Source organism: Anopheles gambiae, chromosome 2 (assembly GCF_943734735.2).
Source record: "Anopheles gambiae chromosome 2, idAnoGambNW_F1_1, whole genome shotgun sequence".
Taxonomy (NCBI): Eukaryota; Metazoa; Arthropoda; class Insecta; order Diptera; family Culicidae; genus Anopheles; species Anopheles gambiae.
The window spans coordinates 29,624,184-29,651,779 of NC_064601.1; the positions used below are offsets into that span (position 1 = coordinate 29,624,184).

Here is a 27,596-nt window from a genome sequence, read left to right on the forward strand (position 1 = left end):
AGCGGAACCTAACAAGCCCGCCACGCTTGAGGAATTTCCAGCGATCCGTAACTGTGGTGTCTTAATTTTCGAGTTTTTAGAATCCAAAACCGTGCGCTTTGTAATGGTAACAAAAGAGAAGAAGTTTGGTGGGTGGGTTAGAAAGGGTGGTAATAGGGAAAAAGTGCCATCATACAGCGTTCTACAACGATTGTGATCTATTCAGGTTTACATATTTGGAGTTTTTTATGTTGTTTTGCTTACATACCGTCTGGTTACATTCACTACCGAACGGTATTCGCATGATAAAATATTTTCCAAGAACCAAATCCCCTCAAGTTGCGACATAAAAGAAGCCGACCAGCAACCAGCAACAACTCATCTGTGTACAGTAACGCAAACAACATTTAAGATAGTTAAGAACACTTTTTTATCTATTGATACATCATCACATCATCCAGCATTGTTCATTGATATTATTACTCCACTATCATTTAACCCGCCCTACCTGGTCCGATCATGATTCGTTCACCTTTTCCTATTCATTACAATTTCTCATCCTGACGAAGCCCAGGTGAAACCATCAATCAATCATGCAAGCGATACGATCGACAGTAAACCCCGTACCAGGACGAGGACGGTAAAGGCAAAGCTAACAGAACAATGGCGAATGGCCTGAAAGCGGATATATCCACCTTTTATAGGTGCTCCGCTGAAAGCCATCCCCGAGCGGTCAACGATGGATGGAGTCGTACGGCGGCGCCAGTGTAAATATTTTCCTAGCCAGTCAGATTCCAAACAAACTAATACTACCAATCACGCGGAGGTAAACGTTATTTAATGAGACACGTTACGATTCTTCGTCAGTAAACATGTAACCTCCTACGGATCCCGTTGCACGTTAGTTTGGTGGGTATTACTTTTATCAAGCCGTATTGAAATATTTTTTTATTCATTCCCCACATACCAATACGAAAGCCACATAGAAACGGAGATCTCACATGATTTGTCTTTCCTCCAACTTCTGCTTCATTTTGCCTTATTCTTAGTGGTGGTTTTTCTCATGCTGTTACTTCTGAGTTTCTAACCGAAACTCGTACAAATGCTGATTTACCTCTGACCAGTTATTTCCTTATTCGTGATGACTGTTTCGCTAGAGGTTCACGTCTAGCAGGATCTTCACTTACTTAATATTTCTTTAGACAACGACACGTACTGAACTTCCTTTAAAGTAACCAACAGCACACTGTGTACTACGATGGTTTTAACGAAACGAACCGCAAGGATAACGCTGTATTTCTGCACGCGCTAACAGGTGCGTCGTATTCGACAGCTGAACTGTTCTACAACTGTTATATGTTTTGTATAGAGACTTCAAGTCTAGTGAAACTGTTAGGTGTAGGTCTTAACGTAGGTGTTACCCGAAATTGAAACATGATTCAAACTTGGATTATATTAGAAATGTTAGATAATTATTCTTGGAATGCTCGCATACGAATAACTTCCATTTATCATAACATCCAAGGGTTAATAGAACCGCTTCCAAGATCCAACAAATAAGAATGGGAAAGAATGATTGACAGATCAGTAGGACACGTATCAAGAACATCTTTCCAATGTTGTGATGTCTGTTGTCTTCCAACCTTTTACCCAAGGACGAAATAATCAGAAAGAGGGTGCGAAAGAGGGAGGGGAAGAAGAAGAAAAAAGAGAGGTCTGGCTGTTAAACTTTCTCGCACCAACCAGAAAAGAGAGAGAAAAAAAAACAATGCCTCAAGCTGAAGTTCCTTCTTCCCACTACGGGGTAAAACTTTTGCCCTGTATTCCTGCGTCAACCGAAATCCGTCAACGAGCGGGGAATGGAAACCTCCCCTCGTTCTGCCAGCCACAACCGTTCAGCCCCGGTCTGGGCGGTGAAGTAACACCGTACAAAGGAAAAGTTCAAATTGTGTCCCGTCTAACGTCAAGCTTTCACCATAGGGCGCGCACGTCATGTGCTGTAGATGAAGCGTCGTTACTTTACGCGAACAAAAAAAAAACTTTCATCACCCCCCCCCCCCTCCTCCCCTGCTCGTCACGTACTTTAAACCGAAACACACAAAAGATTACGAAAGGAAATGAAGCAACAAATATGCAACAACGGACGGGGTGCAAGCGAGTGAGGAAATATCGAAGGAAAGACAAAAACACAAATATCATTAAAGTTACACCTCACATACCCATGGCGAAAGCCAAGGAGGTAGGCAACGGGGGTTTAACTGGCGCAAAGGACACCAACGGCAAGGCACGCTACCTTTCCAACCGTTCTCGGTCACAGCGCACTGCCGTCTCCTTCCCTTGCTTCCCCTGGGACGGATCACAATTTCCGTTTTGCCACCATCTAAGCATCAACAGCACCGTGTGCGCCTGAAGCCTGATCCAAACGCGATCGAGCTGCCGTATCCACGACTGTACTCATGGGAGGGGGGGGTTTGTCATAACATTTACTCTGCACTGAGCATTGAAACGAACCTTGCGGCCGTGGCGGGTTCGGCAACAGGCCGGGGAAATGTTATAAAATTTACAAAAACCACCAAACCCAACCACCACCACCCATTAAACCGACCGCACCGACCCAGCTTTAGGCCAACATTACATTGTGGTCACATCAAACCGACGACGCCAAATGTGAGCATGTATGTGTGTATGTGTGTGTGAGAGAATATTTTTTTCACTCTCTTTTGATTCTCATTTCGGTTACCCGGTGTCACAATCTTGGCTAAGCGCTGTCGGTTTTAATAATGCGACTAATCCATCTACTGTCACCACACAGCATGGTGCTGGAACAGGACAAACACTGGGAGATACGAGAGAGGATTTTTGTTATCCTTAGTATATACAAGCACGCACGACTCGTTTCGTAGAATAACAACATCAAACGAAACGGGGTTTCAGTAATTATAAAATATTGTATTGCATTAATTTCTTTTTGTGGTTTCAAGCGATGCGCGCCACACTGCCGTGGTGGTATGGGGGAAAACATGGAAATGGGATAATTGTGAATGTGAAAAGCAATCAAACGAGAGCTACTTTTTCATTACATTGAAACAGTTCAATTGAGAACGAAAGATGTTACAAATTTCAATTAAAAACGTTATCATAATGTAATCGATAAAGGTTGAATTAAAATGTTCTTGCGATTTAAGTACATCAAATTCACTACTACACTTTGTGACATTGTACACGATCTTCAAACAAGCGAAGAACACAGAAATGTTAAAGCAACCAAATTCGCAACAAAGTATCCATTCCATACAATTATGGACTGGCAATATGACAGCAAACTCCCAACTAAACTGACCCCTAAACTATAGAAACGCCAGAATACACACACACACCAATTTAGAACCACTCCAAAAGCTTCACCATCGTAACTACAAAACCATTTCCCGGAGCGAATAAGCTCCTACCGCTGCACAACGCATAACATTGCAATTAAACATCCGTCAACCGAAAGTGCATACTTGCTCGGTTTTTGCTGTTTTTGCTCTTTCATCCTTTGTCCATGGGAAACTCAATTTTACCACCAAAAAAAGGGGGAGGGGAAGTCCGCCTTCAACCCACTTTCCACGCTGTTATTACATTTCATCGAAACTTTCCACTCTACACTGCACACTACCTAAAAGCATATGCCTTTATCCCTAGCCGTCCTCATGTCCTTCAGCCCCCATTTTGGTGCACAAGTTTTTTTTCTTTCACTCTCTCTCTCTTTCTCTCTCAGTCTTTTGCTAATGTTTCGGGATATAGTGGTGGACAAAAAGGGGTGCTGTGCTTTACTACTTTTAACACTACTATCAAAAATGGAGTGAAAAATAGTTCACCGCTTTATGCAGGCTGGAAATGAGAAAAAACTTTGTACGTGAATGGAGTGAACATTTTCGATGGGAGGAAAATGAGAAAACCACTTTTTGTAGTTGACGTGTAATTTTCCAAATCCGCTACATTTCTGTGACTATCGGACATCAGTGTTGGATTATTTTGTAAGTAATATCTGTACAACGGTATGGAAAACGCACACTATTTAAAAAGAAGCTATTCTTTTAGTGAAACATGGAAAAATGTTTCCATTCCCATGGATGTGTTATTTGGAGTATTAATTGTTATATTCTGCTTAGTTTCTCTTCAAACTGTGTTTCAAAGGGAGCCTCGAAGGGTTTATCTTAACGACAGGAACCATTCGTACTGTTGCTACACATCCACCCACCCACGAAAACATCATCCAATATTATCCAATAATCTCTCGACACAGCTCACTTGGAGTATCCCGGAGCGACTGTCTTCCAGCCCCAGCGCCCTCACACTGCCAATCCCAACTGACAAACACATTTCATTTGAATTAGAAATTAATTATTTAAAATATCGCTGAAACTTTCTCCAGCCCAGCTTCCCCGTGTCCACAGCCCCATGTTGCCTAGCCGCAACGGTTTGCTACACTTCCCACGATCTCCCACGCGACGGTGTGATAAAGTGACTGAAGCGCAACTTTACATGCAGCATCCACCTACGGTCGATACGACCGACGAACGCTCGTAAACGTCAGCCGGAATGGGGGGGGGGGGCTTAACCGACCGAAACGGGGTGAAACACCACCCTCCCCGAGCGGAAATACACACTATTCGGGAAAAGTTCTTACCTCGGCCGAGCTTTTATAATTTAATTATACCCTCCCGAGATCGGCCAAGCATGGCCCAGGTGGGGTGGCATCCTTGGAAAGATGTGGTTCATCGGTTATTAGCAGCGGCGGGCGCCCTATTTTTCCGTAAGTGCGGGCCAGGACTATGCTTCGTAATTTGAGGACAGTTTTAAAGCGAACCAAGCGAACCTTGTGAATGGCGCCAGCACTCATGATGAACTTGAACTTTACAGCAGCCACAGCGCTACTCCAGCAGCTTCGTTATCTTGACATTTTAAAGTGGATAGATGAGGATGAGGCACAGCGCAGGTAATTAGCAACAGCGCCCTGTTCCCCGGGGCGAGAAAATGCTCTCCACACAATGCTGAATTGTTTACCGAAGCTTCAGCTTCACGGCGGATTGAGGCCACTCTGTAATGCCTTATTTAAATCACTTAAGTTGCGGTTGAATTGCTGTCAAAACATAGCAGGCGGGGCCCGGTACCAAACACCGGGCTGCTCCATCTTAATTTATACGGATGCGGATGGAACTTGTGTTCAGTATAAGAAGCTGATAGGGAATGAATAGTTTGGTAAAACTAACTCCTAGCAAGGGGTTAAATTTGGGCCAATCAAACTTAATACTTATTAAACCTTAACTGTGCGAAGGATGTGAAATGAGTTAATTTTAACAAGCAAATATAAAATACGGATGTTGTTTCCGGTTCGGCTCACAATAACCAAGGCTACAAAACAAGCTGTTTTATTGTTTCAACACAAAACAAAAAGCAATACACATAAAAATAGTACAAATGATAACAGTGTCGGGCAGTCCCCGGGTAAGCCCACTTTTAAGCCCGGACGTCATTCGCCATCAACGCTGTGCTATGTCCGCTTGTTCCACCGAGTGTAATCCCAAAGTCACAAACAGAGCGGCATTGGGAAGTGAAAATCCATAAAACCAACAAACGAATGGTGCGGCTGGAAAGAGAAACAAAAAAGCCCCAAGCCGGGAGGAAAATCCAATCGGACTGGACCACCGCACGCTCAACAGCGACAAAGTGCAGTCCCCACTAACTATATTCATTTTTTATCATTTTTTCCATTTTTATACTTTTATGCCCCATGCCCTGTCACTACAAATAGACACACCGGCCACTGTCGGTCGGCTGCACAAAGTGTGTAGGCTCGGAAAGAACAGCTGACAAAAAGTGAACAGCACACAGATTATGACCGTACGTACACAAAAAGCTAACAGTACGCCTGACACACTTCACCATCGTCGTGACGGACACACCAGAATGCAGCACAACCCGAAAACATCGCAGCAGTCTCTAACAGCAGCACGGCAATGTTGATGTTGATTGAACGATTGCAAGATGGCGCGTGCCGTTGTGCCACTTTTCATCCCTCCCTGGCTCTTGACCAACTTGACCAACATACCCACCACTCGGTGAGATTGGAGCAGCCCGACAACGGAGCACCCAATCCCATATGTAAATAAAAGCGGCCTGTTTCTCTTGCCTATCCTACCCGGTTCGCTCCTTTCCATTTCCACGGTTTTGCAACCCCTCCACAGCTTCCCACACTTAAGTGCAGTGTCAATAACAACCGTCGGGCGATAAATCCTGCTGAGATGGTTAAGCATCTCACGAGAAGGAGGGTTCGTAGGTCCAGGCTGTGCAAAACCACCCACTGAGCTGGATGGTCGTCCAGCAGCAAGCTCATGCTGCTTTTCCTTTTGATGCGATTCCTCAGCGTCCCTGGATTTTCCTCATTATAGTCATCCTTTTTTCCGAAGAAATGTTCTTCTACGTCCTCCGAATCGATATCTCGGTGAGTGAATTTAATGGTTTGGATTTGCACGGCAAGAAAGCAACAACAACAATACACCCAACATGAACAAGCCTGCGAAAAAAAAACCCGTATCCCAATGAGGCCACACAAGGGGCGTGTGTGTGTGCAAAAATAATCCCACACATCGCACAACAACACGCTCTTGCATGCACGCTCCCTGAATGAACCGAATGAATTCGATTCAGCCCCCTCAGCATCGATTCGGCGCATAAATCAATATAAAGAAACAATGATAACACAAAACAAACAATACGTGGGATGATGGGGGGGGGGGAGGGAAGGAGCCAGGTGTTGGTTCACTGCTTGGGAAAAATTCGATCTGGGACCTGCTCGGATCCTGGAAGAACCGGGAGAGATGAAAGATTTTGATTTTCCTTTCGCAAGAAGGCAGCTGCCATGGCAGCGCCGTGGTGGTGTGGTGGCGGTTCAAACGAAAATGAAAATGAAATCTCATCCAAACGCAGCCATTTGATACTAGCGCAGCGCAACATTATCCATCCCATGCTTTGGTAGTGTTGTGATGGCTCTGCATTCATTCGCTATTCTCGTCCCGCGCATATAAGCGCTTCAATGAAACTCGTGGCGCGGACTTTCGTTCCGAACAAATCGAATCCTTTCTATGGTTTTTTTTTGTTTTGCTCAAACGCACGCAAAAATCCTTCAGATCTTTGCTCGACGCTCGACATTACACGCTTGTGATAGGAGAAATTCAACCCACGTCTGGGTTTTTTTTTTTTTTGTTTCTTTTCCATTCCGGTTTGCTGGAAGCGTCAGCTCTCTGTTTCGTTTGTGTGTGTGTACGTTCGGTGTGGTTTGTTTATTTGCAAAGCAAAAGAACCAAACTAAAAGGGGAAGGGGGAAGAGAATATACGCCTCACTGCTAGTGTAGTGAGCATTTGTTCGCTTTGTTGTTGTTTTTTCATTGAAATCCCGAACCTAAATTTCAAAGCCAAATTCTTCGTATTGCTGAAGCTGTTCACTATTTTCTGTTTTTTTTTTTTTTTTTTTTTTTTTTTTTTTGCTAAAATATCTCAACAAACGTGCCGTAATAATGGAATAAATAAATAAATATCACAACAAGTGTACTACGTTTGTACTCAACTACACAACAATTTTAAAGCAAAATCAACTATTCAATAAGTCTTTACAGGGGTTGTATACTTGATTTTGCAAGCATAGCAATGATGAACGCTTCAGCAGCATTTGACAGGACAAGCGCATCAGTTGTTTTCGGGACGTCGTCACGCTTAATACAACTTTCGCACTCGATATCGCAAGCGCAGCACACAATATCACAAAAGTTTTTGCGGCTTGAAACAATCATTCAACCAACGCTTATAAACGTTTTCAAAAACTCGAAAATTGAACACACATAATTAGTTAAAGTATTCCGTCCCTAATCATTGTGAAATTTACGAAAAAAAGTATTTTTACTATTTTTATCTTAAATCTCATAAAAACTTGTAACTAACCAAATTGTAAAGCTGTCAATTGATCTGAATCCATTTAAACACATGTACATTATGTATATTGTGATATTGCGATATCAAGCGCGAAGGTTGTCTTCAGAAAACAACTGCAGCGCTTGTCCGGTCAGATGCTGCAGTTGCGTAAAATGTTGCTACGCTTGCGAAATCAAGTTAAAATCCTGTATTTAAAAGCAAACCACTGCCTAACTCCGAACCTTACCGAACCTACCTTACCACATTCCCATGTGTCTGGCAAAAAATGGTTCACGCACACTCTGAACGCTATCGTACCGGCACGAGTTCTCATTTCGATATGCACTTCTATTTTCCTAAACAACAATAAAAAAGCAAATAACTTCTAGGGCTTTTAGCGAACAGCGTACCGTCCCGTTTACACCTGCTCTACTCCCTACCCACCAGAATCCATCAGGGCCAGCAGCCTATTCATGGCAATTGTACTCGCTATCGCAAATAACAGCGGCTCGGCTAAATGTGCAAAACCAAAAACCGACATCCATCCCGAAGCCAACCGAAACCAACAGAGCCGGAAAATAACCGCCCTGTGCTCGGGGTATGGCTTTATGGGGAAGAAGGCAAACCCACCCAGTTGTGTCCTGCCCGCACCCACGACCAGCCGAAATGCCACCACTAGCGCGTGATTAATGATGATGAGAATGATGATGATGGTGTGGCGGTGCCGGACCCGTGTTAAATGGACCCGGTTTGCGCATTTCCTGTGTGCAGAAGAAGCAGAGGACTCCCCTCCCATTACGATAGTGACCGAGTTCTGGCGGTGCCGTACCAAAATCGGTGGACTAGCGCGCCCGACGAATCGGAAGGCAAAACGTCACACAAACAAGAGAGCGCAAATAAAAAGCATAAAGCGTCGAGTGGCGGCACTCGCTCGCTCGTTGCCTTCCGTTTGAGGCAACAAACTGACCTCAATTTTCTTTCGCTTCCTTTCGGTTCGCAGCCACGGCCGCTAGGAAAATGTCCACCATTTTCAGCCGTCACTAGGACTTGGACACTTACTCACATACACGCTCACACACCTACACACACTGCCACAGCTACACTTAATCTTGTTATGTCCATTCGTGTTCATCCTTTGACTGCCCGGTCGGGCGTCACATCAATTACGATTTCACTTATTTCCCGTTTCCAGCGTCCCATGATATCGTCCCAGCGTGGGCAAGCTCCCCGTGTGGTGCCCGTGTTTTTTTTTACAATCTTCCCTGTGCTGCCATCTCGCGAGGAATTGGCAAAGTAACGAAACGAACAGTATCAACCGAAGCAGCAGCGAAGGCAAACGGTGGAAGAATATTTTTTAATGTGATTAAAATGAAACAGTGCAGCGAGTAAGAGAGGTTAGGGTTTTGCGGTGGATTATCATCAGACCTGCCCGGTTTCGCACTCAAAGAATGAATCCCATTCTCTCCATCCTCCTCGGCACAGGTGGGGCCCACACCGTCGCCCTTTTCCTGCACGCGATGGCAAAAGGACGGGGGGAAGGCCGTGAACCATTTACTTCCCGTCAAGCATTAAGATGGAAAATGTGCCGGTGCCCCAGATTGGATCTGGACCTTGAACATGATTTATTACGCCTCGGACATCAGAGCTTGCAAATCCCTCGCTGGTGCGGGGGAGGGAGGGCTCAGATCGGCCAGAGTGTGGATGCAAGCAACGGGAGAAGGAAATGAAAATTGATTTTTTAACGGCCAATCTTTCGTTGCAGACGGTTGGTTCGGTTCGGCAGGCAGGAAGTGAAATCACGGAGACAATTCGTCGGAAGCAGCTGAGAAGAACAGTTCTGTAGCGGATTTTGTGTGCAAGCTTACATAAGCGATAACCACATTTTAGGCTGAAATTGTTCAAAGTTAGGTTTTCTACTAGGGTTCATAACTTCATAACATTAAATCATTAATAGGGACAACGTTGAAATCATTGACAAGTACAAAGCTGTAAATACTAAAATTGCTAATTCGCAATACTGTACACCTTCAAACAGATAGAAAATAAAATACAGTGACGTTTGCATACAAATACACGGTCAATAATGGAATATTACAATGAAGCAACATCAGTAAAAGTCTAAACAATCATCAGCTTGTTTCGTTGTTCATGCGTTTTCCCTGCACATTCCCACGCACAGTTACCAAGCAACAAATGTAGCTTGTAACGCAACAACAGTAAGTAGACCGTGTATAACGTTCTAGTGTCGAACAATCTCACCGCACCTTCATTATGTACTGAGCTTATGTTTTTTTTTTTTTGGTATTCTCATCCCTTAACTTTCCTTTTCATCGTTTCGGAAATTTCATCCAGCGGCTAGTATAAAGGTGATCAGCAAAACAGAATTCCCTTCAAACCCTGCCCACCTCCATCTAAAGCTCTATTACCCTTGGGTGAACGAAGCAAAGTGCTGCTACGCGTACAACGTCCGTTTCGATTTGTTCACCATCACCTCGCGTAAAGCAAATTGGAAAAACGCCACCTCACCCTCACCTGGCAGCAGCAGGCACCAGGCACCTCCACCATTTCGGAATCGAACGATTCAGTCACCGCCAAATCGAACCCGGCCCGGCGTTGTATGTACCGTTGTGTATTTTCTCCCCAGCCACCATCTTTCACTGTACCAGTGCACACCACTATTGTCCCACCGTGGTTCCAATTCGTACCATTTCGGTAGGAGTTTTTCTTTTTTGCTGCCTTCCCTCTCTCTTTTGTGTTCGCTCAGCTCAGCAGCACATGGACACAATCGAAACAATTCTTGCGGTTTACGGGCAGGATGTTGCTGGCTGGTTGGTTGGTTTGTGGTTGGGGCGAAGAAAGCGCGTGGAAAAACTGTGTGAGATTGAGTTTCGTACCATCAAACGATGGTCGAATGGAACACAGCAGGGCCGATCGCAAAGGGACAGAATGGTAACGAAAACAACGAACGAATAGAGGCAATGTTTCGAAGAACACGAGCCGCCGGCCACTGCTCTTTTCGGGTGTCAGGTCATTATTTTCCTCCCATCCTTGTTATGCCATCGCACGTAAAGTTTTCTTTGTCCAGGTGAAAAGATGATTTGTTGAGCAGGAGTGAACATGGTTGGTCTGGTGGACATTGGCAAAAAAACATAGATTTTGGACAATTTTTATCCTTCCCGCCCGCCCTCCCGCGCGTGTCTCGGATCGCCTGTTGGAGTTCCAGCCATTGAACTACCACACGGCACCAAAACTGGTTCTTGTTATTGAGCGGATGAATGAGAAATTCTTTGGAGAGAAGAAACTTATTCCACGAACTTCAATCCGTTCTTGCTTTGTCAGCCGACATGAGCAGACATGGGCGAAAAATAGAAGATATTTTTCTTAAACTATTGGTAGTAAATGTAGCCTCAAGCAAGGCTATTTCTGAGCATACAAATCATTTCAAATCAGTACAAAATTCGCAAAGGCCCTGGGCATTTTTGCTCAATTCACTCAATATAATTCCAAGAAAAGAGGCGCTTTGTCGATACTTAAATTGCCCTATACTTATTCTCAGCACTGTATGACAGAGTTTACCCCCAACAGTTGAGAAACAATCGCCTCAGTTTGCTCAGTTTTGTCACGTACCATTTGTTATGCTGCTAGGGCGACAACAAAATCTCGTATTTCAGTTATCTTTCTCGGTAAATATATTATTCCCCTTTGGCATGGAATAAATATACAGAACAATAACTCTTTTTACCACACACACTTAAAGCTCTGGATCCCAATCAATGCAACAAGCAACGACAACCACACAGAACAACCGAACTTGTTAATTCCGAACAGATATTCAGATCGTATCAATCAGAACCTCAAACCACATATTAAATTACGCCGTAATTAATAACATTTAAACCCTGTATTCCGCACATGTCAGCAGGCGGGGATGGAGCAAAAGTGCTCTCGCTATCGTATGCCTTGTCGACAGGTACATGTAGCACAATATTTTCAACCTGTCAAACGTTAATGCCAGTCCAATATCCGCTGAACGAGAGAAGGTGCGTTCGGAACACGAACGTTTCGAGTGGAAATCCGAGCATCAATATAACGACACGGCCTACCGCCCATCCGTCCCATCCCATTTCAATCAAACTTCCTGTTAAAAACAGTCGCCAAGCCAAAATGGTAAATGATGCATAATTTGCGCAAATTATCGTCATCATCATCATGCTCGTCGTCGGTGTCGTCATCTGATCTTACTTCTTCTTCTTATTTCCAAACGCTGCCGCCAATTACTGGCCCGATTCGATGGGTGGTCAGGTACAATATTTTCTCCCGTTCGGCCTGGCGATTCCAGCACCCCTACACCCACACCAAGATTGCAATAATTTATTGACCACAATCGATTTTAGCGTCGTCCATCCTCTCACTTTTTGCCGACCAAACAAAGATCCAAAATTTTAGGCAAAAATCGGTATTCTCTCTCTCTCTATTTATCTCTCGTATTACGTGTGTGTTGGAAAACTTTTGACTGGCTGTGTTGGACCACCATAATAATTGGACGAGCCAGGGGAAAAACAACGTTTAGAAGCCAAGGTAAAAACTACATTCACATGCGAGAGTCAAACTTCATAGAAATGTAAGCAAACTTTTTGCTTCGTGGCAGCAGAAAGTTCTACAAAAAAAAAAAGAATCTACGTCGAATGTGACCTCCTCTCGCTTGCGCAAAACCGCGCAATGTTTATTTGTTTGCTTGTTTGTTTATTTGTTTATTTTTGCGTCATTCTACCCTTTTTCCTTGGAGGCCACGTTTGTGCAAAGAAAATGCTAACGCAACCGGACCGGCGAGACTTCGGGCGAGAAAACGCTCCCGCGCACGGTGTGCCAATGTCACGAGACACTTCGGTGGATTGCGGTAGGCCGGTGGGTGCGATGTTTTCGTTTTTCTTCGCATCGCCACCGAAACATACTGGAAAATATTATTAGTGAAACCATTCTCTTTCATAGGCCAGCGGTTATCCACGGCTCCGGGTTTCGATATTTACATTACCTCGTTTTTTTACCTCCATCACAGGACCATAAGAATGCGATTAAATCGATTCGTTGGAAGGTAACACTAGCCCATCTCGAGATCTCGGCGGGTCCAAAGGTACACTACACCTTCACCCAAACAGGATGTTGCTTTACGGGAGATGGAAGGAATCAAAAATACTACAGAAACATACTACAGCCAATGGAATGTTTTTCACCTGCCGAAGATTTCACTAATGGATTATGATTAAGACATCTGAACATACATTCCAGCCCGATGGCCTTGGCGCTGCGTTTGACCGACGTGTGCCCTTACTAAGAGTTTTCAACTATTTACGGTTCGAGAGCGAGAGAGAGAAAGAAGAAAGGAACGAAGCTACCAATCGAATCACTCCAGCAAAAATAAAACCAACATTCCAACGACTGTACCGACCGCAGCACAGCCATGCAAAATGTTGGCAAAAGGCCCAATCAGTTGCTCTACTTCCCTTTCGATGCATTTTTGGATAATCGCGGTCATCGATTTAAGATACATCAATGACACATTTTGGCTTTCCAGGTGTGTTGGATGGAAAAGGAAAATCGAATGCTTTATCAATTCCTTTCTTTGTGTGCTAGCACGCCATCCAATTCCACAGCAGATCAACTCAACATTGTATTTTATCCAAATAAAGCTGAACGGTGAGGAAATTTAATATTCCTATGACATGAACGAGATTTAACGTTACATAATATAGTAAAACACGATCAACACCCTCCCTACTATCCAGCCGAACGGGCCAGAGTGAAAGAAGAAGAAAAAACACAACACTTCACCACATTATTCGCCCCAACGGATATAACCCATCGGAAGGTTTCCCAACCGTGCGCGCTTGGGTTTAATGTTTTAAAAAGAAGCCTAAGGGACCCATTACCCGCTTCTTTTCCTTGCATGCTATGCTTGCACCAAGAAGACATCAATAACAATGGAGAGAGAAAGAGAGAAAAAACTCTCGATAAAATTGAGCTGCAAAACCATTAAGAAAACAGTCATCAGGAAGAGAAAAAAGCACGCAAACATGGTAATGTTGGCTGGTTCTGGTGGGAAACTCCGGTAGCAAACAACCCAGGTCCGAATTGCAACCGCACGGACGTTAAGTGTAAGCTGCTTCCCGTTGGTGCTTATAGCGCATACTTTCAAGTACTGCGCAACCGTACCGAAGGGCAACAGGTACGGTTAAAAAGAGCACACAGACACACAGACACACATGCTCCGAGTGGCACGGGGAGTTATAAAATGTCTGATAAGCTCCGTCGATTGGTTCACCACCCGTGCGAACCCGCGGTACCATCACCGCCACTACCATCACGGCCAAGGTGCAATGAATAATAGAGTCTTTGGCGGCTGTCGTACGCGGGTCGTCGGTCGGTCGGCAGCGGGGGCGGCCTGCCGCGGATGAAATACCGTACAGGATGAAGTTGACTGATTGAAAACTGGCAAACTGGGAGCCAGACTTGACAGAGTGAGAGCAAGCAGTGAAACGTGTCAAAGTTTTCGGCTTTGCCGAGCTGCGGCACAAAGTCAAAGACTTTTCCGCGACCCCAGGGGTGGGATGTTTGGAGGGAAAGGAGTACAACAGGAACGTATAGCAAGAAGCAGGCATGAAACTTTCACGCTGATGGCTTTGATTCCCCAACGATGTTACCTTACTGTGAATAAAAAGGAAAAACCTCAACCTGCTAACCTCCGTCAAGAAATCGATCTTTCCCGGAACGGGGTGCGAAACAATTGGGTCCCATTTCTACCACAGTCGCAAACGCGTCTGACAACGGCGTGCCTTGTACAACGATGTCCCATGCTCTCAGGACTACGCGGTACCAGTGCGCGTCATGCTTTTGTGATCCCACCGAGACCGTAAAACCCTACCTCACGGCTCGGTCTTGTAAAAAGTGTTCCAACAGAATGGTATTGTAAGCGCTCACCGTATAGTTTCGCGAAGTCCTTTTTGTGACGACGTCCTGGCACAGGAACTTGCTAGAATTGGTTTCTCTCTCGATAGGCCTTATCTGTGCACCGATCTGTTTACCAGCACGCCGTCTCCGTCCTTTTTCGTTCACCAAAAGCACAACACTGCACTGCACAAACAACCAAGACACGCGGGATGCAGCAATCCAAACAAACTGCCTGTAAGCCTTACTTCTATTTTCTTTACCGTAGCCGACACAGGGTAATATGCAGTAGTTGGAACTACAGCCCCAATGAGACGCAAAAACACGTCTCTTTTACTGTTTAAGCACGGACCATCACCGTACGCCACCACTTGAAGGACAGAGCGTTAAAAAGGTCCGCTAATACCGAGGTCCGCCACACGTGAAGCGATGTTCTGAGGGGATTATTCTTGCGACTACTGCACACCGCAGCTGCTTTGATTGCAACTAGCTGCAACTTGTTGGGCGTATTACTTTTCCATACATTCCATACTTTTTCTTGTGTGCTACACACACGCTCCCCGAATACGTGCGCAGTGGGTAGAATATCACTTAATCCTGCTTTTCTTCTTTTCTTTTTCGGTTTGTTTTGTCACAAACTATGTCACACTCTGATTACAGCACTTCTTTGCTGCTCGTTACATTGGTTTTACACTCACACACACACGCACAAACACAAACACACAATATTTCATGTACTATAGTTGTCCATCACTTCCAATTGTTTCATCAAACATTAAACCATTCAGATTTACGACACATTTTTTTACATTTTTAAGATTCTATTCCTTTTTTCTTCCTTTGTTTTTAGATTACAGAATTGTTTGTTGCACACACTTCAACACGAACTGTCATTTAGCTATAAAGTGGTATGAAAAGACACACAAAAACACAAATTAAATATTAAGCATGATTCACATCAATTACAACACTCTTACTCGGCCTTACAGACTCTGTGATCACATGCACAACAGAGTAATACCATATCACACAAGAAAACCATACAGGCTAGAATACCCCAAAACCCACCCGATTGCCACATCGCTGCTACCGTCGTCATCTGTTGAACCTATCCGACGATGAAAAGGCAACCAAATATGACAATCTTCCCAATTGATTCTAATCAACGAAACCACAGCAACGAAAAGATGTGCCTTTTAAAAGCGGCTCCTGCTTACAGCACCACCGAGGACCGAAATTAGACGAAGACCTTTTATGCGGCCATTATGTCTGTTCAGGGTAAAAAAACGCCTGCACACCAGCACGCGTGCGCGCGCGCCCGCTTAAGCCATTAAAACAGGAATTAAATGAAGAATCTTTGCATGAGGAGTTCGAACAGCGACCAGCATGAGAATCGGCAGCTTTCTTTGCGACTGCCACTGCACTCTGCCACCGCATACCGCAAACCAAAATTCAAGACATTGACAAGTACCGGACAAATGTTATCCGATTACAGCCGCTTGAAGACTGACACTGGCTGACTTCGGTGCCATCGCCATTTCAAGTGGCACTGCTGACGGTGTTGACTGACTAGACTGACTAGCTTTTTTTGTTTGCCGCTTCTACCCCCTTAATGTTTGACTCCATGTGTGGCTGTCCTGTTGTGTGCTGTTGAAATGGTTGATTCTTTCCTGTTGGACTGTGACTTGTGTGTGTGTGTGTGTGTGAACGGTCCGCAGTGGTACACAATTTATTTGTTGTCCACTTAAGCCAAATAATCAGATCAATCATGGCTTCTTTGCTAACCATGTGCGTTTCGGAGACCGTGCTACCACATCATCAAGAAGCGGCTAGGCGGGCACAAGCTTTGGGGCTTGTGTTTGACCCTCTCCACGTACGACGTAAAGACAACACAGCGGCTAACGTTTTTGACCTCAATGTGTAGTTGTGCTTTTGTATTGGTGAACAGCACAAGCTGACGAATGATAGAGTGAGTGATAAACGAAAAACTGAGCAGCAAAAAACCGTGGTCAAAACGAAATGTGTACATTTGAAAGTATTAGAGCTTGATTTTTCATCCAAAGAACAAAGATGCTTTCTATGCTACTTCAGACTTGCATTTTGAGATTAAGTAAGCATGTGGTATTTTTTAGTAATTTCTAAACCTTCAAAAGCTTCTTACAGTACGACACAGCACACGGCATTCTCATTTAGCAGCAGTAGACTAAAACAAGGGAAAGTTCTGGAACAGGGTGGTAAAATATCCCGTCATAAAGCAAAGTGGGAGCCTACACAAAAAAAAGCAAGAACAACTATGTCTGGAAGTTGACCACGGAGCACGGTAGCGGGAACGCGGGAAAGGAGGGAGAAATGCAGAACACTTCCGGTTGATGCCACTTCCGGAAATCCGTTAGCACAAGCGAGGTGGTAGCACACAAAACCGTCAGACCGTGTCACACATGTATGCCACACAGACACACACACACACACACACACACACACACACATACACATTTACACCAATACCAATTTGACGCCTAAAGAACCCAAGGTCGCCACACTGGCAAGTGTATATCTACACAAGCTGAGCTGATTCCCGTGTTTCTAGCAAGTCTTCGTGCAGAACAGCACTATCACGACCGCTCCTCTCTCTCCCTTTCCATCTTCCTAAGCACACACACGCGAATACACACACAATACACATATACAAGCAAGGCACACACCAGAAGCAAAAAAAAACAGACCACCCCGCGCGGCACACCAGGCGCGTTTTTTTGTGTCGTGTTACGTTTCTCAGCTGCTGTAACGTTAGCCAGCGTTGTTCGGCAGCGACTGGAAGGAACTCCGACGACGGAGAGTACAGCGTTGCAGGTTGCGCTTCCGACACTGTCGCGTCACAGCAAAAGCCGACGCGGGTGTTCCCGTTTTTCGAGTGGCGAAGGCCTGCACCAGCTTCGGCAGCCAGTGCTTCGGGCAGCCCGATGGCAGCGTCGCGCTCACGAAGGGAAACCGATCGATCGAGCGAGACCCCTTGTGCGATGTACATGCGCACTCTGTCCTATCCAAGGCATCTTCTCCATCCTTTCACCGCGGTGGTAGTGGCGGTGGTGGGAAGGTGCAAATAAGCACTCCACCTGTATCGAAACTCACCCGGCGCACTTCCTAACGTACAGGTACAGGTAGAATTGATTCTAGACTAGCGATGAAAGGACCAAGGGGGTGGGGGGTTAATGTGGTTGGCAGTGCGGGTCATTTTGCAGTGCTGGAAGGCACTCCACATCCTGCGCCATCGATGACACCGTTACACGGAATGACAACCACCACACGCGTAATTCAATTCGTGCAAGCGATGTACGATGTTTTTCGCATTGTTTCATCGAACGGACAGCATCGAGTCGACACATGAACAAAAGAAAACCCGCGCACGGACACCAGGAGTCTGTTTAGAAGAGCTGTTGCATTTGCAAAATATTCTCATTGAAGGCATTGAAGGGTTCTGTAATTCTATTCGAAAACAATATTGTACGATGGAAGCAGAGACGTTGTTCGTTTGCTACAGTATTATCAGCTGAGACAAACAATAAAATAAACACTTGTTGCACCGTAAGACGTTCAAGCTGAACAAAGCCTCATGTGAGTGACATTTTTATAGTCTGATATTACAAGCGACAGGAATGCTGTACGTCACCGGCCCAGCAAGCAGGCACTTTTGTGCTGCAAATTGCATGACTTTAGGCGTTTATGTTTTGAGCTTTCGATCCAAACCAATATATTAGCTTAGAGCAAATTTATTTCGTTTGTTTTTATTTCCTTTTTCATGTAACAACATCTCGCTTGATAACACTCCCAATTTCACACAAAACACTTTCATCACTAACACAAATTTGATGAGAGAAAAAAAACCAGAACCCCTCGCTAGAAGGTGTAATGCAATTACAAAAACCATGTATGACGCTATTATCCCGCGAGCAACGGCTCGGTCGGTCGGTCGACCGACAGAACAAGAGGTGCTTTAATTTAATTTTGCCTGCCTGCAAAGTGCTCCCAAAATTTACACTAATTTGCTATCTGCTAAAAATACCCTCTAGCGCAGCGGACAATGTAACGTTTGATGATCCATCGCCCTTTTAGCGACCCGGGTTCCCGCCCCCCCCCCCGAAGTCAAGCAGTCTTAGGCGGCAGGCAACCCTTTTGTTACTTCGGCAAGCCTGCACAAATCCTGGCTGTGTCTGTTTCGATTAGGCGAGCTGCCGATTTGATTCGTGGAACATCGAAGGAGAGTGAAGGAAACGAGGACAGTGGAAATAGAAAGTACACCGAAAACAGAAACCAAAAAATCTTCCAGCTGGTCCAAAAATAGGACACGCGGGAGGCAAGAAGTTGTTTTTTTCTAAAACCCCTCCATCTCTACGTACAGGGAAGAAGGTAGATCGCGTATTCATTTCACGTTCTTTATGGGCGCTAGCAGTCTGATGCCTCCGCCAGGAACTCGCAGCACCCAAGAACTCCCCTCCAGCAAGTTCCCGCTGCCGGCATTACTTTGGTAAGCTATCAATATCGCGAAAAAGATAGAGAGACACCTTGCAACCGGCACTGGAAGAAGGGAGAGGGCGGAAGGGGGGTCGGCTGGCGGCACAAAAATAAAAGATAAATAAATCATATTGCCAAGAAATGGGTAAGCCCCCATCGGAACCCGGACGGAGGAGTACACACACACACAGCGTTCGCGTCGGGATCGAACTAATGATGATATCCTTGCGAATCTGATGTCCTGCTCGTTCACCTAACTTTCCTCGCGCAGTTGGGGCGAGGGCTCACGCTTTTGCTTCAGCAAACGGCACAACAAAGTATGAACCACACAAATCGAAAAACACCAGCAAAGAAATGGAACCGAAACGAAGAGTGTGGCTGTAGCGGAGTTGCCGGTCCGTAGAAGGAGAGAGCAACAGCGAGATAAAGTATCCCTGTACCAAGGATCCCCTATATCCAGCACCTCTTTATTCCTCCATCCCTTCCCTATCCCTTCGTTTGGTGGTGTCTGTGCTAGAAATCAGCCGAAGAAATGTACTTATTTTATTTGTAGATCATTCGATTATAGGATTTGCTCAAGCGACACTGATTACAGCGAGAGCAAACAAACCGTGATCCACAAGCAGTCCCGGGGCAAGCGGTGGAGGTGAAGTGGTAGGATAGGACGGGGCAGAGGAGAAGTCACCATCCAAGGGCAACGAATGGACATCACAATCGCGAGATAATGTGTGTGCGAGAGAGAGAGAGAGCAGGAGAGTGCGAAAAGTGAGAGGGGACGAAACACGAAGACAATCCTCTGCGTTTGGCGAGCCATGCTTCCTTCCTTCCTTCCGTTCTTTCTTTGCGTTTTCTGCCTCTATTTATCTCGTCTTGATTTCTTCCCGTGCTCATTGCCCATCGAACGGAAGCTTGGAATGATTCAGTTAGCAAGGGGGAAAATAGTGAGCGAGCAGCAGTTTGCGAAGCGGTAAGTGGCTAGCGGGTGCGCAACTTGCTGGAAGCTGGAAGAATTATTTGATGGGTGGGGATTAAGTAAACCAACTTACGGGCGCACTCAGCTGTGCGGCTTTTATTCGCGCTCGTAATTTTACTGCCGCAGGAACGCAGATCAACGGTGTCGAGGGCGGAATGGGTCGGGAAACGAACGTTACCCTGGTTCGGCGTCTTCCCGGGAGCCACCAACACGAGCCTTGCGAACATATTTCGGTTCAATCGGTTGGTGGGACAACTCCCACTCGCTCGCCCCACTGCAACCGATTCAGCGTACTTCGACAACGCCAGAGACGGACACCCGGTGTCCGGGTTTTCCGTGATTCGCTTCGATTCGGTAATTTAACGACAGTGATGCCGCCTTTCCCCGGATACCGACCACCCAACGCCCGGACCAGCGATATGCTCGACAATAGTAGTGACGATGTTATTGTTGATTATGATGTTCCCGTCAGCTCTGTGCGCTGATTGAACCGTTAATATAGAGCTGCTGCCGGCTGCTGCTGCTGCTGATGCTGCCCGCAAGACGCAAAAGCGCAGGGATCAGTGCTCCGCGTGGGCGTGCGGGAGATCCTGAGAATTGGCGCAGACAAGACAAGAGCTATAATTTGCTGCGGGAATAAAGTTGGTGGGGGCCGGATTTACATCGGCACGGCACGGACGGGTGACACACACCAAGCGATAATGATTGTATTTTCGTGATTTGTGCACCGAGGGGTAGGGGGCAATGGTTCGAAACGGTTCCGGTCCTGGTTTGTTCGCGGTAGAGGCGACAATACGGCCCCAAAGCTATCACACCATGCCGCCGGTACTGCCGAAGTTGATTTCGTGATAATTTCGTTATCTTTTGGGGGTGGTTTTGCGCCGACAGACAAAATATAAAGTAATAAGGTTTACCGTAGTCGAGGATCATGGTGGTGTTCTTAATGTCTTAACTACGAAGGGGACTTATGCAACGTAGCACCCAGCAAACAACATTCTGCGTCCGATTTCAGGACACTGTTACAACGTCACGAAATGCTGGGACTAGGATGATGACACAACATGCCCTTGCCTACCGTTCCGTTCCCCAGCAGTGCGCCATCAGCAACAGCAACATACAAACTTCCCACAGTCAGCTGCCAAATGTCTATCACTTCCAATCAGCTGTCCAACTGGCTCACCCGACCGTATCCAAACCTATCCCATCATCCCATCCCAATATCTCCATGCTAATGGTGGTACAGTCGTCAAGCTGTTCGCCAAAATTTCGCATGGGTTTCGGTACCCCAAAAAACTATATAGTTCCCAGCTGACAAATGACCGTCTGCCCCTGGCTGTCAGGTAGCCAAATTTGCCGATTGCGTGACCATTGGGAGATTTTTTTTTACTTTTTCACTCGTTTACTGGGTTCTCTAGCTCGTTTTTGCGGTTGACCACGCTGCTCTGAGCGGACTAAATATCGTGCAATCCATTGCAAATGACATGCCGGACGGGTGGAACAGTTTAGATACAATTAATCTCCCTATACGTGTATCGACGACCAGTGCACGTGTATCGACGACCCACATACTGGCCCGACCACTGACAAGTCTGAAAATAGATAGAAAGTGCAACTGTAGCATCGATGAAATTTTAATATGTTGTTAGTACAAACATTTAAAAACGACATAATTAATTCTTGTTAGCGATAGATTTTAAGAGAAACATTGTTGAATTTTCATCATCTCTTGCTTTCAGTAAAACCACGCAAAACGTAGCACAAATGGTGCCGCCGCCGCTGGTCCTGAAATCTCGGAAAGCAAAAATCGATATCATCAACATCGCCTTTGATCACAGTTTTGACGTAACCAAATGCCAACCTGGTGTCCGATTACGCTTCCCGCGAACACACACGTTTGATGTTACCTAACGCCAGCAGCAGCAACCCATTCCTTCTGCTGGATCCCGGGATTGCAGCCCGGGATGATCTTGAATCAGAAAACATGCGACGGACGTTCGGCATGGACGGTAAAATTCCCCCGGCGCCACACAGAAGACCTTCGTCGAACCGCCTGCCTGCCTGATCACTCCTGATTGGTTGTCAAATCTCGGAGCGAATCTCATCGGAGCTAACCCATGCACACAGAACGGGTCCTTGGACTTCGGTCCTGCTGCGCAGCACCTATGCGTCCTATGCGGATGTGAAATCCGATTCTAGGAAAACCGTTTTGCATCTACACTCGATTCACCGTTTAATCATGTGTCCCTTTTCCTAAGTGTCACTCGTCAATGCGATCAAGCTAACGCTTGCTCTTACGTTTATTGCAGTTTCCTGGTGGAAGAATGGTTGCACTTTCTGACAATCCTGAGCAAGTGTGCGTAATGTTTTGCCACGCAAATACGGGCTGTTGCTGTTGGTTCTATTTCTATTTTCAAAAGATTTTAGACTCTCTACACCAAGCGAACGGTGAACCGCTCTAAACGAACCGCTCTACCTATTACTTTGGTCGAAAACTAAATTCAATTGATACGGCTACCTGTTACATAAACGAAACGCACACGACGCACGCCCTTTGCCATAGCAATCCCCCTACGTGATTATGTATGAGCTGCCGTTTATGCTGCCATGCGGGGTCAGCGCTGTTCATGGTAACCTGGGTCAGATGTAAAACCAATTCCAGTCACACACATGCACACGTATGAGGCACGTGTTTCCAATACACCCTTCTCTCCTCCCACCGTATTGACCCCTTTTTCCGCACTGTGACGTTGGGCCGTTCGCAGGGCAGAATGTAATTGTAAGCGGCCAAAGCGCAGCGTACGAGGTGATGGTGGGGCCAGCGTAGGAGGTACTACTGCTGCACGCTCGTCCAGGGTCGTGCGGAACAAATAATAATTAAAACCTCACGAAGAACAAAACAAAAGCGATACCTGCTGCACACCACCAGCACGTCCCCGGGAATAGCCAGCCACCGGCAGCATAGCTCCCACCGGTTTCCTAGTCGACGTTCGCCCACGCTCTGCGCTAACTGTTATCGAACTTTACAGTGCAACCTAAGCACGTAATACTGCAACATTACATTGCGCAACGGGGTCTTTAGAAGCTGGTCCGCACTGTTACCGACCACAACCATCATCATCATCATCATGGTAAAGAGCATTATGAACATCACGCCGCCCATTTTGGGCCGTGATGCGCAGGAAAACAATAAATGGAAACTACTATCGACCATGCGAAGGGCGAAATTCGCTGCACTTTCAATTTCCATTATGTTTCACTGAGGTGAACCCGAATCTAGTTCGATTGTCGGTCGGCAAAACTGGTAAGCGGGCACAATGAGCGAGCACAAGAAGTTGCACTCTAGTTCGCGAGCCGAAAAATTGAAATATTCCCCTCGGGATCAAAAAGCATCTGGTTGAAAGGGCAAAGTGCATCACTTATCGGACTGTATTACGTCAGCACTAGAAGCTTTTTTAGATGTTGTTGTATTATATAGACATATCGTATTATCACTTTCCATAAATGATATTGCATCCCGAATTTGGAAACGAACAAAATTACGCAAATAATGAAAAACCAAAAAAAAACCCTTCAACAATCAATTTCTTCCAAAAAGCTTCAAACTATCTAACCTCACTCATGAAAAAGAGAAGACAAAAACACACACTGCAATTGATTTTAAACCTTTAATTTGCTTTGGTAAAAACCGACCGACTGTCACTCGTCGTCACGGCAGCTGATGACAGGAGGGGGGGGGGGGGGGGGTCCATTATCTTTACGGCAGTTTTGCCGTGAAAATTGTATTCCAATGCAAACAATTAGCTTCACGTACCTCGTAGCGGTGCATTAAAATTCCGACACAATAGCACCTCAACCGGGCGCACGAGCTGGTTTTGCATAAATGAAGCCCCTGTGCCTCCCGTGGTACGATAATGGTCGGTGGTGTAGCATCGCTGCTTTTCCCCTGTCGCTCAAGGACAAGGGCACCCGGGTTGTCAACAAGGTGTGTGATATGACAGTTAGCCCTAATTTTCAAAGCCAACAAACAGACAAAAAACCTCAATGTCGATCGCTAAGCGGTGTGTGTGTGTGTGTGCGATTAGCATAAAGGTAGGTTTTGGTTTCCCACGGTTCGATGGCAGCAAGTCACCGCGTCGCAAGTTTTAACGTTCGACATTTCACTATCTTGTTTTTAATTGATCCAAACGAGCATTCGAGCGCTTGTACCACAATTCGTAGTGCAAGAAGAGCTTGTTGGTACATGCAGACAGGTGGCGGCCAGTGAACAGTTGAATTGTGAACTATATCAGTTCATAAACAACTTACATTGAAAGTAAAATCGAAAGCAAAGGTAATGTAACCGAATTTAAACAAACTCTTTATTACAAGTTCGGTCACTAGGGCACACACACAAACCAGAATGACCGTATAGTTTAATTATTCTTCCAAATTGAGCTCAATTCTCCTTCTTGGTGATTGAATTTTGTGGCAAACCCCCATCGGTGGGTCTTGCAGCCGGGAAGAATGATGAAATCAAATTCATCACACCGAGAGAGAGAGAGAGAGAGAGAGAGAGAGAGAGAGAGAGAGAGAGCAGCAAGAGGCAAACCCCCTTTACCGTTAAAAACTTTCCATTCATCGCCCTCCTGCCAGCCGGGACCGGGGAGCATACCACAACAACCGCAACCCTCCCCCGGAAACCCCATACAACAGCTGCTGGCCTCCACCGCTCAGCTCTGGCTCGCTCGGTAGAGGTTGAAAGATTAAATTTAGAAATCGATTTCCTTCGTTCCATTCGCTTCGGCTTCGCTCCAAAAGGATCTTGCCTCCCTTGCAGCCAGGTATACGACGACGCCCGGGCAAGCTTCTGCCAATATGTGGCGATGGAATGGAAAACTCGAAACCGCACTCAGCATCCCCAGTACCTGTGCCGGTGTACCCGTTGCAAGACAATCTCTCCGTGCCCACAATGAGGCCTTCTCTCCGCCCCTCCCCAGAAGGGGAAACCGGCGACGGAAATTGTGCATAAATCTATGCAATTATTGCAAAAGCGAAAGTGCACTACGGGTACATGTGGCTGCCGGAAAATGGAACAGAACCCCCAAGCTGGGGTTCGCTCGTTTTCCTCGTAACTAGCTCACTAGAACAGAGACGGCATATGCAATCGAGAAGCAACTGGACGAGAGCTGAAAGATTTACAGCTGCGTAATCTCGTATCGTCTCGTGCACAAAGAATGGGAGACTCGTTTGCACCAGTGATCTTGTGCTTGATTCTTGTGTACCAGTGCATCAACAAAGTGCGGATGGCATGAATAGGCGGCTTACGGTTTCAACCAGGGCTGGTAATTGAATTGTTTTCAAGCTATTCAATGTTCACAATCGGTTCTTGCGATTTAGTTTCGCCATTTGCATCAACCAATTATTGTGCAGGATTATTATTGTTTACTACCACCACCGTTCCGTCCAGAGTTGAATTGAGTTGCTAGGAGAGTATCATAAAAATTAGAATTTATAAAATAAGATCTCATGTCTTGTTACGCTTACTGGTCTAATGTTAATGCACTCATGCATGGATTTTAGTGTACACCAATTGCACACAAAACAGCAATGTCAGATCAGGTCGATGAACAAAGCCACATTAAAATTGACAGAGACAGAGAAAAAAACCAGCAATAAAAGACGGCAAAACATCTCTCTTCGCAGAACGCAGCCAATGCATTACTTAGCACAGATGCAATTGACCTGTTTTCTTCATTTCATCCACCTGCCTTTGGGTAGTGCACTGGAGGATCAGGTCGCTTGTTTTCATTAATCGAGAAGGGTACAATAACCCCCCGAGTGCGGTGAAGCATAATCAGCAGCTCGAAGAACGAAAACCTCTACCATCAAACGCCATCACTTTGAGCGAATGATCGTATTTTCTCCAACCAACGCTCGCCAACAAAGTTACATTGAACCGTTTTGCTTGCTCCTCCCCCGAAGGTCCCCGCCGAATACTTGAAGTGAGCAAAGTCAGAACAGAAGGGAAAAACAAGGTGTGCCCTCGGTTCGGTTCGATGCTAACTTCAGCTTGTTGCAACTGCACCGTTGGCGTGATGGAAAGCTTCGCCTCACCGACACCTGTTTAGCATCAAATCAAGATTGTATAGATAGAATGAAATTTTAAATCATTAAACAACATTTTTAAACAACGACATCTGGACGATATCATGCTTCCGTACCAAAGCGTGCAACTATAACAAATAATATATTTCACCTCTTTTAATAGCGATTGTTTTCAATGCAATAGGTTCTCTATCCTGTTGCATTGCCAGGGTGTATCCAAAGCTCCATGAAGAAATTAATTTTCATCCGACACCAGCACACGAGAATTCTCCAACCAGTGTGTGTGTGTGTAACGGACTGAGCATACAATACGTTTTTTTTTATCACGCAATTTGAACATATGCAACACTTTCTCGTGCACCACTGCACACACTATTGCTGGGTAGCAGCGCCAACCTGCAACCGAAACGCCAACTTTTCCCACAAATAATAACCCCTACCCCTACAATACTCTCTGTGTCTATGTGCCTATGTGCTTACTCCAACAATGGAGCCGGTCATGTCCTGTTGCTGGTGTTTTATGCAGGTTGCATGCGGTAGACGGAGAACCTTTTTTTTGCGATCGTAGTATTTTAATACAAGGCTTTATGAAGACAGCCAATAGTATTGTTTGCTCGTTTTGTGTTCCATTTTAGCAGAAATTTAATATCACACGGACTGCAATTTATCACGCACTGTAAGGTAGGACATCGAATGGTTTGCAAACAATGTTAATCCTAATGAAAAACCTTCGTCTCATCGGTCTGCCAGTTCTGATTAGGTCTAGTTAGTTTAGTATTGAAAAAAAAATATTATTTTCTATTCAGGTTTCATTCGTGATTTGTAGCCGTTTTAATCTTACACAACCCGACAAACACTTTCCCTTTAGAGCTTTGCATTTACTAATATGCATGTAAACATCATTTGTTCCCTGTTGCGCCACTATCTCTACCGTCCTTTCCGTTCTCTATCAAGCCACTAGCGCACAGTCAACGAACTTTGCCCAGCAACGTCCTATCGAACCCGCCCGATTTGTCGTCAAGCCTGCAACAACGCTGCTTCCTCTTCATGTTCCCCTTCCAGTACTATTCGAATGGTCATTTTCCGCGAAAAACGCCAGCCTGCAACACGGATCAACACCATTCACTCAACTAAGCACATCGAAACGAAGCGCTAACTG

At 45.6% G+C, this 27,596-nt stretch overlaps 1 protein-coding gene across 26 annotated transcripts in view; it reads right to left on the reverse strand.

Moving 5' to 3' along the window:
- Positions 1–27,596, reverse strand: part of LOC1273035 (high affinity cGMP-specific 3',5'-cyclic phosphodiesterase 9A) — a 127,212-nt gene that overhangs the window by 69,942 nt on the left and 29,674 nt on the right. For 16 of the 26 annotated variants that reach the window (XM_061651241.1, XM_061651225.1, XM_061651238.1 and 13 more), the window contains one exon: positions 14,905–15,769. The exons of 7 other annotated variants lie outside the window; for them this stretch is intronic. The gene's annotated coding sequence lies outside the window, so the exon portion shown is untranslated. Of the gene's footprint in view, positions 1–14,904; positions 15,770–17,573; positions 17,788–27,596 lie in introns of those variants that run through there. 3 more of the 26 variants (XM_061651232.1, XM_061651230.1, XM_061651231.1) reach the window with 3 other exon arrangements.